The sequence below is a fragment of the Tamandua tetradactyla genome, chromosome 3 (assembly GCF_023851605.1).
Source record: "Tamandua tetradactyla isolate mTamTet1 chromosome 3, mTamTet1.pri, whole genome shotgun sequence".
NCBI classification, from domain to species: domain Eukaryota; kingdom Metazoa; phylum Chordata; class Mammalia; order Pilosa; family Myrmecophagidae; genus Tamandua; species Tamandua tetradactyla.
Window position 1 is genome coordinate 154,126,283 of NC_135329.1, and position 12,587 is coordinate 154,138,869.

Here is a 12,587-nt window from a genome sequence, read left to right on the forward strand (position 1 = left end):
CTCTGAGATTTCTTCTTGTGTTATTAAAATCTAGCCAATCTACCTCGTGAGACAATTATGAGTATCAAATGAGAAGTTTGCAAATAGCGGAGCACCCTAGAAATAATTATTACAAGAGCTGTTATCAAGAATGATGTTACTAACATGTTGTATTAGTTAGGGTTCTCTAGAGAAACAGAATCAACAGGGAACACTTGCAAATATAAAAATTTATAAAAGTGTCTCACGTGACTGTGGGAACAGAGAGTCCAAAATCCACAGAATAGGCTGTGAAGCCGACAATTCCTATGGAGGGTCAGGACAAACTCCACAGGAGAGGCTCACCAGCGGAAACAGGAAGAGCCTGTCTCTTCTGAATCCTCCTTATAAGCCTTTCGGTGATTAGATTAAGCATCACTCATTGCAGAAGACACGCCCCTTTGGCTGATTACAAATGGAATCAGCTGTGGATGCAGCTGACATGATCATGATTTAATTCTATGAAATGTCCTCATTGCAACAGACAAGCCAGCACTTGCCCAACCACCACTTGGCCAAGTTGACACATGAACCTGACCATGACACATGTGAATTCACTTTTTCAGTAATTAAGGTGACATTATCTTAGCAAAATATGGGGTATCAATCCATTCCTTGCACTGCCCATAGCTACACTAGGTCACATGATAAGGTTTCAGTCAAACAAATTATACCATCTATACTCTTGGAACCAATGACTTCAAATCTATTCCCCTGACTGCTAACCAACGGCCCTGCTTCAGAAACTAGTTCACTGATGTCCTGATACAACTGCACAGGTGGATGGGGAAGAAGGAACAAGTGAGCAGGCAGAATTTTCGAGAATTAAAGCACTCCACCTATTCAGGATAAAGTTGTCCTGCCTTCTTTCTTAAGTTGAGCTAATTGGCAAATTGCAAATATTACTACTACTAATAATAACTTTCAAATGCCCTCTCACATACATCAACACTGCTCTCAGGACACTTACTCAGTGACTTATCTTGTGTAACCAGCCCTCAAGCTCATACTTCAGGAAATCTGAGTGTATTGGAAAGTCTTGCTCCTCCAGACCCATTTTATATGCATCTCCATTCTGCTCTGGGCCCCAGAAGGCCAATTTCTACACACTGTATTCTTGCTAGTCCTGGGTTCTTCATACCCCACTTTAGCTTCCCTTACCCCTGACCTCATACTTTTAAATAGCCCCTTGACTGAATTCTCTGCAGTTGTCCCTTTTTAGTGTGCCAACCCTTTCATGACAACAATTTCATTGATACAATGAGGCAGTTATTTCCATAGAAGATTCATTTCTGCTTGCCAAATTCTTCCTCGGGCTGGTCATTAGTGTTTCTTGATCCTATGGATGCTTGGACCTCAGTCTGGTGCCAAACCATTGAAGATGATAATTTTTCGAGGGAGAAATTGACTTTATGTGTATCTATTTAGGAGACCACAAAATATAGTTTCCGCAAAATTATTAACTACAGTCAAGCTTACAATTCATGGATATAGCATTGCCACCATTTGCTGCCTACATCTTGCAACTAGCAAGAAAAAGCTAATCCAAAATTTATCTTTCAAAGTTCAAAGTCAAGACAAAATTAAGAGATTCTTTTTTCTTTTATTTTTTTAGGGACAGGAAAATATCTGCAGTTTTGGGAATCCCTCCACCCACCCATTTTGATGGTCTACCAGGATGGCAAGTCAACACACTACACCACCTAGGAACATAGCAAGGGTTGCACAGGAAAAATACTAACACTGTGATCCCAAATTTGTTAGGATTAAAGCACAATACAAAAAAAGTAAAGTTTATTTAGTCTATCAGCCCTCGGGACCCAAGGGCTGCTATCTGGAGGTCCTGCTTTATTAAGAGAAAAGGCAATTAGTAGTTACCATCTCAAAGGATGAGCTAAACTGAGTGGCCTTTGTTTGTATGGCAATTACAGTGTTTACATATTTCTCAAGTGCCAGCAAACCATTGTTTGCTTAACAAGCTCCTTTCCCTCCTCCTCTCTTTTCCCTCCCCTCAATAGATAATAGATCTCTGCACCCTAGGCTCCATTTGAATACTCACAAATTGTATATTAGAGAAGCTTGGAAACTACTATTTTTTTTCTTTGCCCTTTTAGTTTTACATATTTTAAAGTACCTGTCTACTCACCAGTACTATGTCAAGGCAAATGATTTATTTTATATTTTATGGTGAAATTTCAGTGAATATGTAATGCCTGTATATTATTTGAACACCCATTTTTCAATAAGGTTAAAAAGAGACAGGGTGGGGTCCACAGGTGGTTCAGTGGTAGAATGCTCGCCTTCCATGTGGGAGAGCCGGGTTCAGTTCCTGGACCATGCACCCCACCCCACCCCACATCCACCATCACCCCCACACACACACACACACAAAAAGAAGACAGGGTGAAGCAGTTCCAAGGTATTATTCTAACAACTGGAGCAGCACTGGGATTTGGGTATTGATCTCACAGAATGAGACAGAGTTCAGTAAATTTCCAAAAGGATAGCCCTGGCTCCAACTCTCTGGTACATAAATGTTTAGTTTATGGTTCCCTGGCACTGAAGCACTTTAAAGATTAAGTCAAGAGACTCCATTGAATGACAAGGAGGCAGAAGACAAACACCCACAAAGAACAGCGACACTGTTTTCAAAATGAGCTGGTGGGCTAAAGTAAATGTTTTAAAACTTTTTTCAGTAGTAGAAAAATACATTTTACATCACAACTCCGTGTACACACACACACATACACAATTGAAAGTAACATTTTACAAAGCAATACTTCAATACTTACTGGAATTGTGGCCCAAGAACCATTATATTATTCTACTCTACCTTTTTACATGTTGACCATGAACCATAAATTATTTGGTGACTTACTGAAGAGTAGCAACCAGCAATATGTAAAGCACTACCAAGTGTATTATAAAAAAAGGTGTGGGGAGTGCAAGGGTAGTTCAGTGATAGAATTCTCATCTGCCATGTGGGAGACAGCGTTCAATTCCCAGCCCATGCACTTCCCAAACAAAGAAACAAAAAACAAAACAAACAGAAATTCAGCAAATGTTGCTGCAATAAGGGGATAGTCGCATGGAAGAAGGGAGGGGAGGTGAGGGGTGGAGAGGGGAGGGGAGGGGAGGGAGATATGTATCATTAGCACCTGTTTTCTGGCTTCCAAATGGAAGGGGCAAGAAAACAGGATATTTTTTTATCAATGCCACCAAAGTCTTTCACTTTTCATTTTATAAAGACTGATTAAATTAGAAAATCTAAGGCAATACTCAGCAATTTTGAATTTCTAGTGGATTGAAACCAGTCAATGGAAATCTCTGAAACCTGACTCACACAATCTCATTAATTAAATTTATTTACGGATAGAAGGCAGCAATCGATAGCTTATGATTGTTTAACGTTATAAATTAAACCTATGTTTCTCAGATTAAATACCGGGATAACCTCTTACTTTCAGTCATCTAGGGAAGCAGTGGCAAGACATGAGATAAGTCCAGACTCCCTTTCTCCTTTCTTTGCCTCTTAAAGGAGAGGCTGAACACTGCTCTAGCCTGAGAATCTTAAAGGAAAAAGATTCTTTCCTTTTCATAATACAAGTGTGCCTGAGTATCTGCCAATAAAAATCCATTCATTTGGATTAAGTTACAACCCTCAGGGAAAATAAATACCTTTAGGAGAAGCAATGGTCTACAAACATCTAGAACAATTGAGTTTATCATAGTCCTTTGGAAGGGCCAGAGAGCAAAAAATAAGCGCGACAAGACTCACTCAAGGACATGAAGACAGGGGTACTGAAGAGAGAGCCCACGCTCAGGCAGCTTCCTGTGGACCTCCCCGAATGAGGAGGCACCATGAGGACAGCAGAAGATGAAGGAGAGGTGGGAGGACACCAAAGATGGCTTTAACCCCGGTATTTTTTAGAGTAGAAGGTGAAGCTGCTGTAATTCTAGCACAGAGTGTCAACAATAGAATACCTTTAAAAATGACTTTTCATTTCTTGCTCACATCTTTTCCATCTTTTTTTCCACTATCATCCATGGTGTTGCCCTCATCCCTCTTAAAAATGTTTTCTAAGGAAGTTCCTTTAAATAGAATTTTTTCTTGCTTGGGAAGGGGGAAGGAGCATGAGGGAGCACATGGCCAGTTTTTAAAGCTCTGGGTCTGGAAGAGATGCATATGATTACCATTCATTTTCCCCTGGTGAGAATGAAGTCGCATAGCCACAGGACTAGGCGATGGGTTGCAGGGCTAGAAAATGTAGTTCCGGCTGTGTGGTCACATCCCCAGCCCAACTGTATTACTAGGGAATAAGGGGAGGATGGACTTTGGTGAATAGCCAGCAGTCCCTGCTGTAGCTACTTCTTAGTCAGCCCTGGCTTCGGTGTCTAATGTCCAAAACCAGTTTGTGACATGTCTAGGATGCACTAACTACATATAAAGATCCTTACTGATGAAAATTTAACTTGAACATTTTATCTGCAGATCATTAACAGGACTAGAAAGTGTTTTGAAAAATAATCACTCATAGTAATTTTAATCTGATTTTTTCAATTAGATTGGAATGCTTTACATGCTAATATAAACCTTCTGGTACTAAGGCCATGAGTTGAAAGTGAATGTCTTTAATCAGTTCCATATTTCTAATCTAATTTCTTGCTCCTTGGATTTAATATACAGAATATGACAAGGTATTATGGATATGAAGTAAGCTTTAAAAATATTGGTTTATACAGAAATCAGAGTAAGCTACTATATCACTTGTAATCTTTAAAATGTTCTTGAATATTAGGAAAATTAATTTGAGTTTTTCATATGTAAGGCAATGAATGCACAATCTGGATAAAATTGTGTGATAAATTTATAAATGATCTAGATTTGAATTTTAATGTCTTAGAAGATATTTTCTAAGAAAGATGCTTTTAAAAGAATTTGAATGGAAGGAAAGGATTGGCTTTTGGATAGGTGCAAAGCTGGAGTTGAAAACCCAATATTTGGTAATACCTTAGATTCTGTCTAATTCAGAGATATTTCTCAGTCCTTTTCCATCTGTGACACTCTTAGAATTATTCTCCCATGCCTAAATCTATATAGGTAGCTCTTCCTTATAGAGATGAGAAAACTCTCTCTTTTCAGCATCTAACGTGATAGTTTTCAAAATGTAAGAGGTGTCAGCAGAACACTCAGATTGGGGCCCAAATGCAATTGGAGGCACAGGACCTCAAAACCAAGCTCTACAAATGTAACTTCGTATGTAGCTTTGCGAACATCTAGTGATTTCAGCCTCCTTCCTGGGTATTAATGAAATCGAAGAGGTCAATAAGATCTTAGCTATTCAGAGTTATCATTATGGAGAGCTCCAATTGATTGCAATTACTATGTAGTTTTCTTCACAACAACCCATCATCTTCTTTAACTGTCTGTACCAATTTTCTCTTAACCTTATAGATTTCATTCATTCATTCCACAAGTATTTGCAAGCCTGCTATGGGAAGACTCTGTTCTAAGTGGTGTGCAAACAGGAAGAAACAAGATCAACTCATATTTTAATATTCCAGTGGAGGCAGCAAAAAATAGTAATGTTTAAAAGTATGCAATAAAAATGTATTAAAAAAATTAAGCAGGTATTTAGAGAGTGCAATCAGGGACATTCTCCCTGAAAAGATGAATAAGCAGTGTTAGAAAAGAAGCCATACCTGAAAGAGAATAAATGCCCTATTGTAGAGAAGAAATAATTTGTTCATGATCTTGCAAGAATGGACACTCAACCAAAACGTGGTGGCTGGTGCGCCAAGCAATAGAATACCATAGCTTTTATACCCTAAACCTAGCACGCAGGTCCCTCCCCTGTTTTTCTGCTGATTGGATACTCCAAAGGTTATAGCCTATCTGGATAGTCTAACTAATTCAAATTTCCCACCAACAGTTCCTACTTTTGCTTATTCTTTACATTTCAGTGACCCTGGCTGTTACTTATTTAAACTTGGTTTTACCTATATATGGATTTGGCGCCAATTCTAGGCTTTCATCAGAGGCCCTCTCCTTTGCCTGCCTGTAAGACCAGTCTGAGCCATTTTGCAGCCCTATGTTGACTTAATTCTGTCTCTCTCATCCTGCGCCATCTTGTGTGAAAGTTAAACTTAATCTTATTCTTACAGCAGGGAATGAGGGAGTAGGACATGAAAATATGAAGGAGACTTCTAGGCAGATAACAAAAAGTGCCAAGAAAACAAGATGAAGTAATAGCCTGGCATTTTGGAGGAACAGCAGTAATGCCAGGACTAGAATGAACAAAACGAAGTAGGAATGGTAGGAGGTGAGGTGCCGAAATTTACAGGACTTCTAGTCCTGACCTAGGAGCTGGGGTTCATGCTAAATGAGGTGGGAATCGGTTAGAGAGTTTTGAGCAGGAAAGTAACAGGACATGATTTATGTGTTTTCTAATGATCACTCTGATGCTGTGTGGAGAATTGATGGTAACAGGACAAGAATCAAAACAGCAGTTTTAAAAAAAAAAGCTTTTACAGAAATGAAAAAAGACGGTGACTTGAACCAGCAGGAAAGCGATGGAGTTGGCAAACACCTTTCTTTTGAAAATGTCCTGCAGCACCTATAGTTGTCTTCCCAGAAGCCGTCCCCACTTTCATTCCTTGCTGGCAGAGCTGTGGTATTAGACAGAATGCCAGCCCCAGGTGATGAGTTATGATTGGTCTAATCATATCCTGACGGTCCCATTGTTTTTGTTAGATATTTGCTTGACCAGGATCGCATAGGATCTCACAAAATGTCCAGTTTATCCAAAAAGACTTAGGACAAATTCATCTGGGGACACCTCTGTGAAGGCTTTTTCCTTATTGATGACATAAGGAAAGGTTTCCCTGTAGGTCACCCACCAACAGAAATTTGATAAATATGGAAAAAGGTAAAAAAAAAAAAAAAAAGTGGAAAAGTGAAACATTTGCTGAAGTGTGCTCTATGGCCAAATAAAATTGAGAGGCACTGTCATAAATACAGTGCAACAGCTTCATTCTCAGAATTTTTCAAACAGTAGTATGTTCCACGGATCTCTAAGAGAGAACTATAGTAACTAGATTTTTCCAAACTTAGGTGACCATAGAATTCCTATTTGGATAACAATATTCTTGATCACAGAACTAGTCTTCAGAACACCATTACGGTAATATTGAACAAAGGGCAGTTTATATAGAATCAAATAATTATTCTCCCAAACCACGGGTCATTAATTATATGGTCACAGTCCACAGCAGGCAGCAAACATTCACAGATTTAAGTGTTGAAGTTTTCTGAGATGAAAATAGATCAAGTACTTGGGAGAATCCACCAAAGTAGACCTTAATGTTCATATTTAGATTCTCAGAAATCTTATTTATTCTAAAGAGAGAGAGAGAGAGAGAGAGAGAGAGAGAGAGAGAGAGAGAGAGAGAGAGAGAAGGCTTTCAAATTAAAGTTTCAGACAGATATAACTATAAAATTGTTTCCAGGATGATTTTTCTCCTTTTCCTATTAATTCATTATGAACTTGAGTGTTTATGGAAGCTGCTCTCCCCCTGCCCCAGAAAGACAGGGAAGAAGGGAAGGATAAAGGAAGAGGAGAGGAGGGAAGGATAAAAGAGGAAGGGGAGGGGAGGGGAGGGAAAGCAAGAGGAAGAGAAAGGATGGAAGAAAAGAGGAAGAGAAAAAAGCAAGCAGGTAAGAATCTTCTTGACAAAGTTAAGCTTGGCAGTATGTTTTAAAAAGTATTTAGTTTTTTTTAAAAAGAATCTGAAACTACACTGGGAATTTTACCACTGACAATATACAAACAGCCAAAGTGAAAGAAAGGGTTTCTAACTGCAACTCTTTGAATTTGATAGTAAAATATAGCATGCTGAGAAATTTTATTTCATCATAAAGAAAGGATTAATATGGTTTGCAACTAAATGTCAAAATAGATTTTTATTATGGAGTTGAATTTAATCTCTCAACTACGTGATGTTGGCAGAAAAGAATGATTTACATTTAGCCGCTCAGTGTGAATTTCCTTCATTGGCTTGTCTGATGCTTGATTTTACACTTTATTGGTAAAACTGTTGAGTTAGAAATTCAACAGGTGGTCCATAGACCACCTGGGTGTCACCTGGGAGCTTGTTGCAATGCAGAATCTCAGGCCCCATCTTCAACCTACTGAATCAGAATTTGCATTTTAACAAGCTCTCCTAGGGATTCATATCCACATTAAAATTTGAGAAGCACTGTCTTAAAAGACATTCTCCAGGTGTTTTGCTGTCATTGAGGATTGTTCTGCCACCTGGGGTGATCAGCAGGTTTTCCTAAGAATCTGACACTGGGATTTCAGCTCAGCTCCTTCACTAAGCACCCACTTAAAATTTATGATCTATAATAGATTGAAGTATTGCTTAGAGTGAAAAATATAATTTCCCACATTTTGTGAAGCTCCTAGGTGCAAATGTTGCATAGATGACTAGTTTACAAAGCACATTCTCTCTCCCTCCCCCTTCCACCTTCCCTCCCTACTGCCCTTTTTTAAGGATTTACCTTCTTAGCACACTTCGGAGCTGGCTGGGCTCAATTCCCCAGATAGCAAAAATGCAAACAGCTGAGTTTCTGCCACTGAACCAGAACTTCACTTTATCAGAAGTATCTGAACTCTTTGATACACTTCTGCCCTAGATTCTGATCAAAGTTTATGAACCAAATTTCTCTCAAATCTCCGAATTTATTCAAAACTCAACACAGTCATAAAAGCATTGGCAGACAACCTGTGTGGCATGGAACCTCGCTTAGAATTTCAAGATTTTCTGATCTTCTCGGAGATTGACCTTCTTTCTTCACCTGACCAAAATACAGTGTAATGTGCTGACAGCTCAGCCCAGCACCAGGCCTTCGGAGCAGTGATACTGGCAAGACCTGGTATGAAGAAGAGAGTCTGGCCTCATGCTGAAGCATGACCACGTCTGGGTCTTTCAATGTGTATCTTCTTGTATCTCCTTTTCCAGTTCTCTTTATTAAAGCTGTATCTTCTGTCTGAGGTTGTTAAGTACCAAGATTCTTACATTAACTACCTCCTTCAAAGAACTAATTCCTCTTAAATGTGAAGTGTCTGAAGTAATTGGAGTTTGTGGCAGTAAAGCTGTGCATGGGCAGGTTTGGGGGTAGATTAAAAAAACATTGTCATCCTTAGATGAGGGAAGAGGGAACTAAAAGTTAGTTAGGACCAAGGGTGCTAGAGTGGAGGTTTGAGAGAGGGCTTGGCTTCTGAAAGTAACAGTAGAAATAAGAGAAGATGAGGCATATGCTGGCAGGAAAGGGTGGATGGGGAAATGAGGAAACCAGGTATATGGAAAAACCCCTATTGGGGGTGGGAGAAGGGAGGCATCTTTTCAGCACTGATTTTTTTTTTTTTTTTTTAATCTTAAAGCTGTTCCTTACAGAGGAAGCAGGCATACAACTCCTGGGTCAGCCCCAAGAACTATCCTTCTCACCCATCTTCATTCCTAAGTGTATAAAGTTTTATCTGTTTCCAAAGAGGCCCTCGTTGCTAAATCCCCATCAAACTTGACCTCTGGGTCACTTTTCACATTGTAGGCCACTTATTAATACTCTGCTCTTGATCCTCTGAGATACAACATTTCACTGGTTCTTTCATGTGTCTGATGATTGCTTTGTATACTTAACTGTGGGTTGCTTTTCCTCTGCCTGACCCAAGACTTTGGTATCCTTCAGGATTCTCTCCGTAGCTCTCTTCTATTCCCTTTCACATGCTCTCATCATCCACCAATGTGATGGTGAAGTAACATCTTTAGAACAGTTATATCTCCTGAGATCCAGATTTGCTCATTTAATCATCTGAATGAGACATCCACTTGGATGTCTCTCAGGAAATTCAAACCCAACACAACCAACCCTGCCCTTCTTATCTTCCCATTCAAATCTGCACCCCTCCTTTATACCTTATCTCAGTGAAGAGTACAACCCAATCACTCAAGAACTGTAGACACTATCCTTAATTCCTCCCTTTTCTCTTTAGCCCTCTAGCCTTATTTAATTTGGGCTCTTGACATCTCTCTTATGTACTAATACATCAGACATTTAGTCTATCTGCTCCTAATTTACTGTCACTCTAATCTATCTAGGTATGATCTTCTACTACACAACATATTTTTCCTGATGCCAATAAAATCCATACTTCTTAGTATGGCATAGAAAGTTTTCATGATCTAAACACTGCCTTGTTTGTGCCTCTACTGCCTCTCCCTGATCTGTGCCAAATGCCTCAAGTGTCCTCCATGCACCATGCTATTTTTCCTAACATCGGCCTCCCCTAGGTCTACCTTGGTAACAAGTACTGGTACTGAAAGATTCAACTTAAGGTAACCCCTCTTTGATGAAGTTTTATCTAACTGATCACTCCTTTCTTGTTCCCACATGAATGAGTGTACTCATTAAAAGTGCAACACTAGGGCTGACCACGGTGGCTCAGCAGGCAGAGTTCTTGCCTGCCAGGCCGGAGACCCAGGTTTGATTCCCCGTGCCTGCCCATGCAAAAAGAAAAAAAAATGCAATACTTCATTTGCTTTATGTCAATTTCACATATATATGAAATATATATATATGGAAAATTCCTTGAGTGTGAGAGCCTGTCTTTTTTATGTTTGTATTTGTAGCACCAAACATAGTGACTGAAAGAAAGAATGAATGGATAAGGCACGGAATGAATTCAAGGAAAATAGAGAACTTGTCAATAGTTGACTTACTGATGCCTGAAATTTGTTTATGAGGACCAATTCAAGTTTAAAATGAAATGCCCAGGCAGTGCAGAGTTCTCGCCTGCCATACCAGAGACCCGGGTTCGAGTTCCTGACCCTGCCAAGCCAAAAAAAAACCCAGGTAAATTGGACAGGAATTAAATCAGAGTCATTCTTGTTTTGATGGGAGAACCTGGGTGGTGGTAGATCATAGAGTCCCAAGGAGATGGGCATTGACAAGTGGTAAGGAAGGTTCCAAAAGATGAGCAGCAGATTTTATCTAACAGACATCTGAGTTACAAACACAGAGGGTCCTAACAGAATGAAAAGGTTTACACTCAGGCAAATGTTTCTTTCTTTAGTTCAGTTCTCATACAGGAGACCTTTCGATGTTTACAAGACATACTACCATCTCACTTCAAACAACATCTTGGCCCTTTATACATCACCTGTCTCTTTTAGCTGAATTCTCTGCTGTAAAAAATAAGGAATTCTTCTAAAACAGATTCAGAAAATCATTTTAAAGTCCTGTCTGTGAAAGATTATCAAATAGGCTATGAAATCTTAGGGAATTTTTTTAAAAGTAGTTCTCTGGTTTACAGGATAATCTGGGCTCCTGATAACCTGGTTTACTATGAGAGTCTGTTATGAGGGCAGTGGGAAAAGTTTAATCTTGCCCCACCCCCATTCTGCTCTATAGTTTTTATTTTATAAACAGCCTAAGGGACTCAAAGCTGTAAAACGCCCATTGATAGTAACTACCGTTGATTTCAGTCAAGCTACTAAAATTTCATGTGATTCAATGAAAATTTTTGAAATACTATCAATGGAGCTATGAAAGAATATTTGCCCATTTCCTAAACTATTACTGGTTTGTAACTGAATTGGATTGCATAAAGATTTATGGACACTTCCTAAATCACTTAACAGTTGAAAGCCTTATAGTAACATTTCCCTGTATCTGAATAAAACAAGAGACTTGTGAAAGTGACGGTTGTAAAAGAGGAGATTAGATTTGGATCATTTCCACTCAGATCTTGCTCTTTCTGCCTCACCACCCATGGCTGCTCTCCCTGAAGAATTATTCAATATTGCTGAGGCCTCAGACATGCAGATTTTATATTATTAACTTATCAGTGTTCAATTAAATTTTAGTATGATCCATCTATAATTATTGGCAGAAATGAAGCCAGCATAATTATGTCTCAAGAGTGAATAACTGGATAATTATACTGAATAAGGTTTGAAATAAGATTTATTTTTGTATTTATGCCTGAATACATGTGGGTCAAGTAGTCCAGAATTATTTTAAATAAAAAGTTTCATTAATGCCTTATTTAATGATAGCTGTTCTGTATTATTTCTTCAGCTTCATTTTCAAATATTTAACTCTCATGCACAGGAAAAACACTAAGCTCGGTAGAGGGGCTTCTCAGAACTGCCTTGATAGAGTTGCTAAGAATTTGAATTTCCAAGGCTTCCTTAATTTACAAGTAAAACAAGAAAGAAAATGTGAATCTGCTATCAGCCAAGCTAGACACTGGAGAAAAAGGTGCTATCAACTAACAGTCAATACATTTGAAGGCCAGATTTCTTGAAGCAATCATGGGTAGTCTTTCTGATGTCTTCAGAGCCGCAGCTTCTCTTCTGTATATACAGAATTCCTCAGACAGCATAGGTGCTGTGGTATATTGAGAGGAATGGTAACTTTGAAATCAGCATACCAGCCCTAGGGCCCTACTCAATAACTTCCTTCCCAGGCAGTCTCCGGATCTCTAAGGCACCAAGGCCAGGCA

At 39.1% G+C, this 12,587-nt stretch overlaps 2 long non-coding RNA genes across 2 annotated transcripts in view; one reads left to right on the forward strand and one right to left on the reverse strand.

The window, feature by feature from the left end:
- Positions 1-1,728, forward strand: part of LOC143676424 (uncharacterized) — a 30,222-nt gene extending 28,494 nt beyond the window's left edge. The window contains exon 4 of the long non-coding RNA XR_013172073.1: positions 1,634-1,728. This is a non-coding gene — a long non-coding RNA (uncharacterized LOC143676424). The remainder of the gene's footprint in view (positions 1-1,633) is intronic.
- LOC143676425 (uncharacterized) overlaps positions 1-12,587 on the reverse strand; it is a 63,906-nt gene that overhangs the window by 50,364 nt on the left and 955 nt on the right. The window lies entirely within an intron of this gene.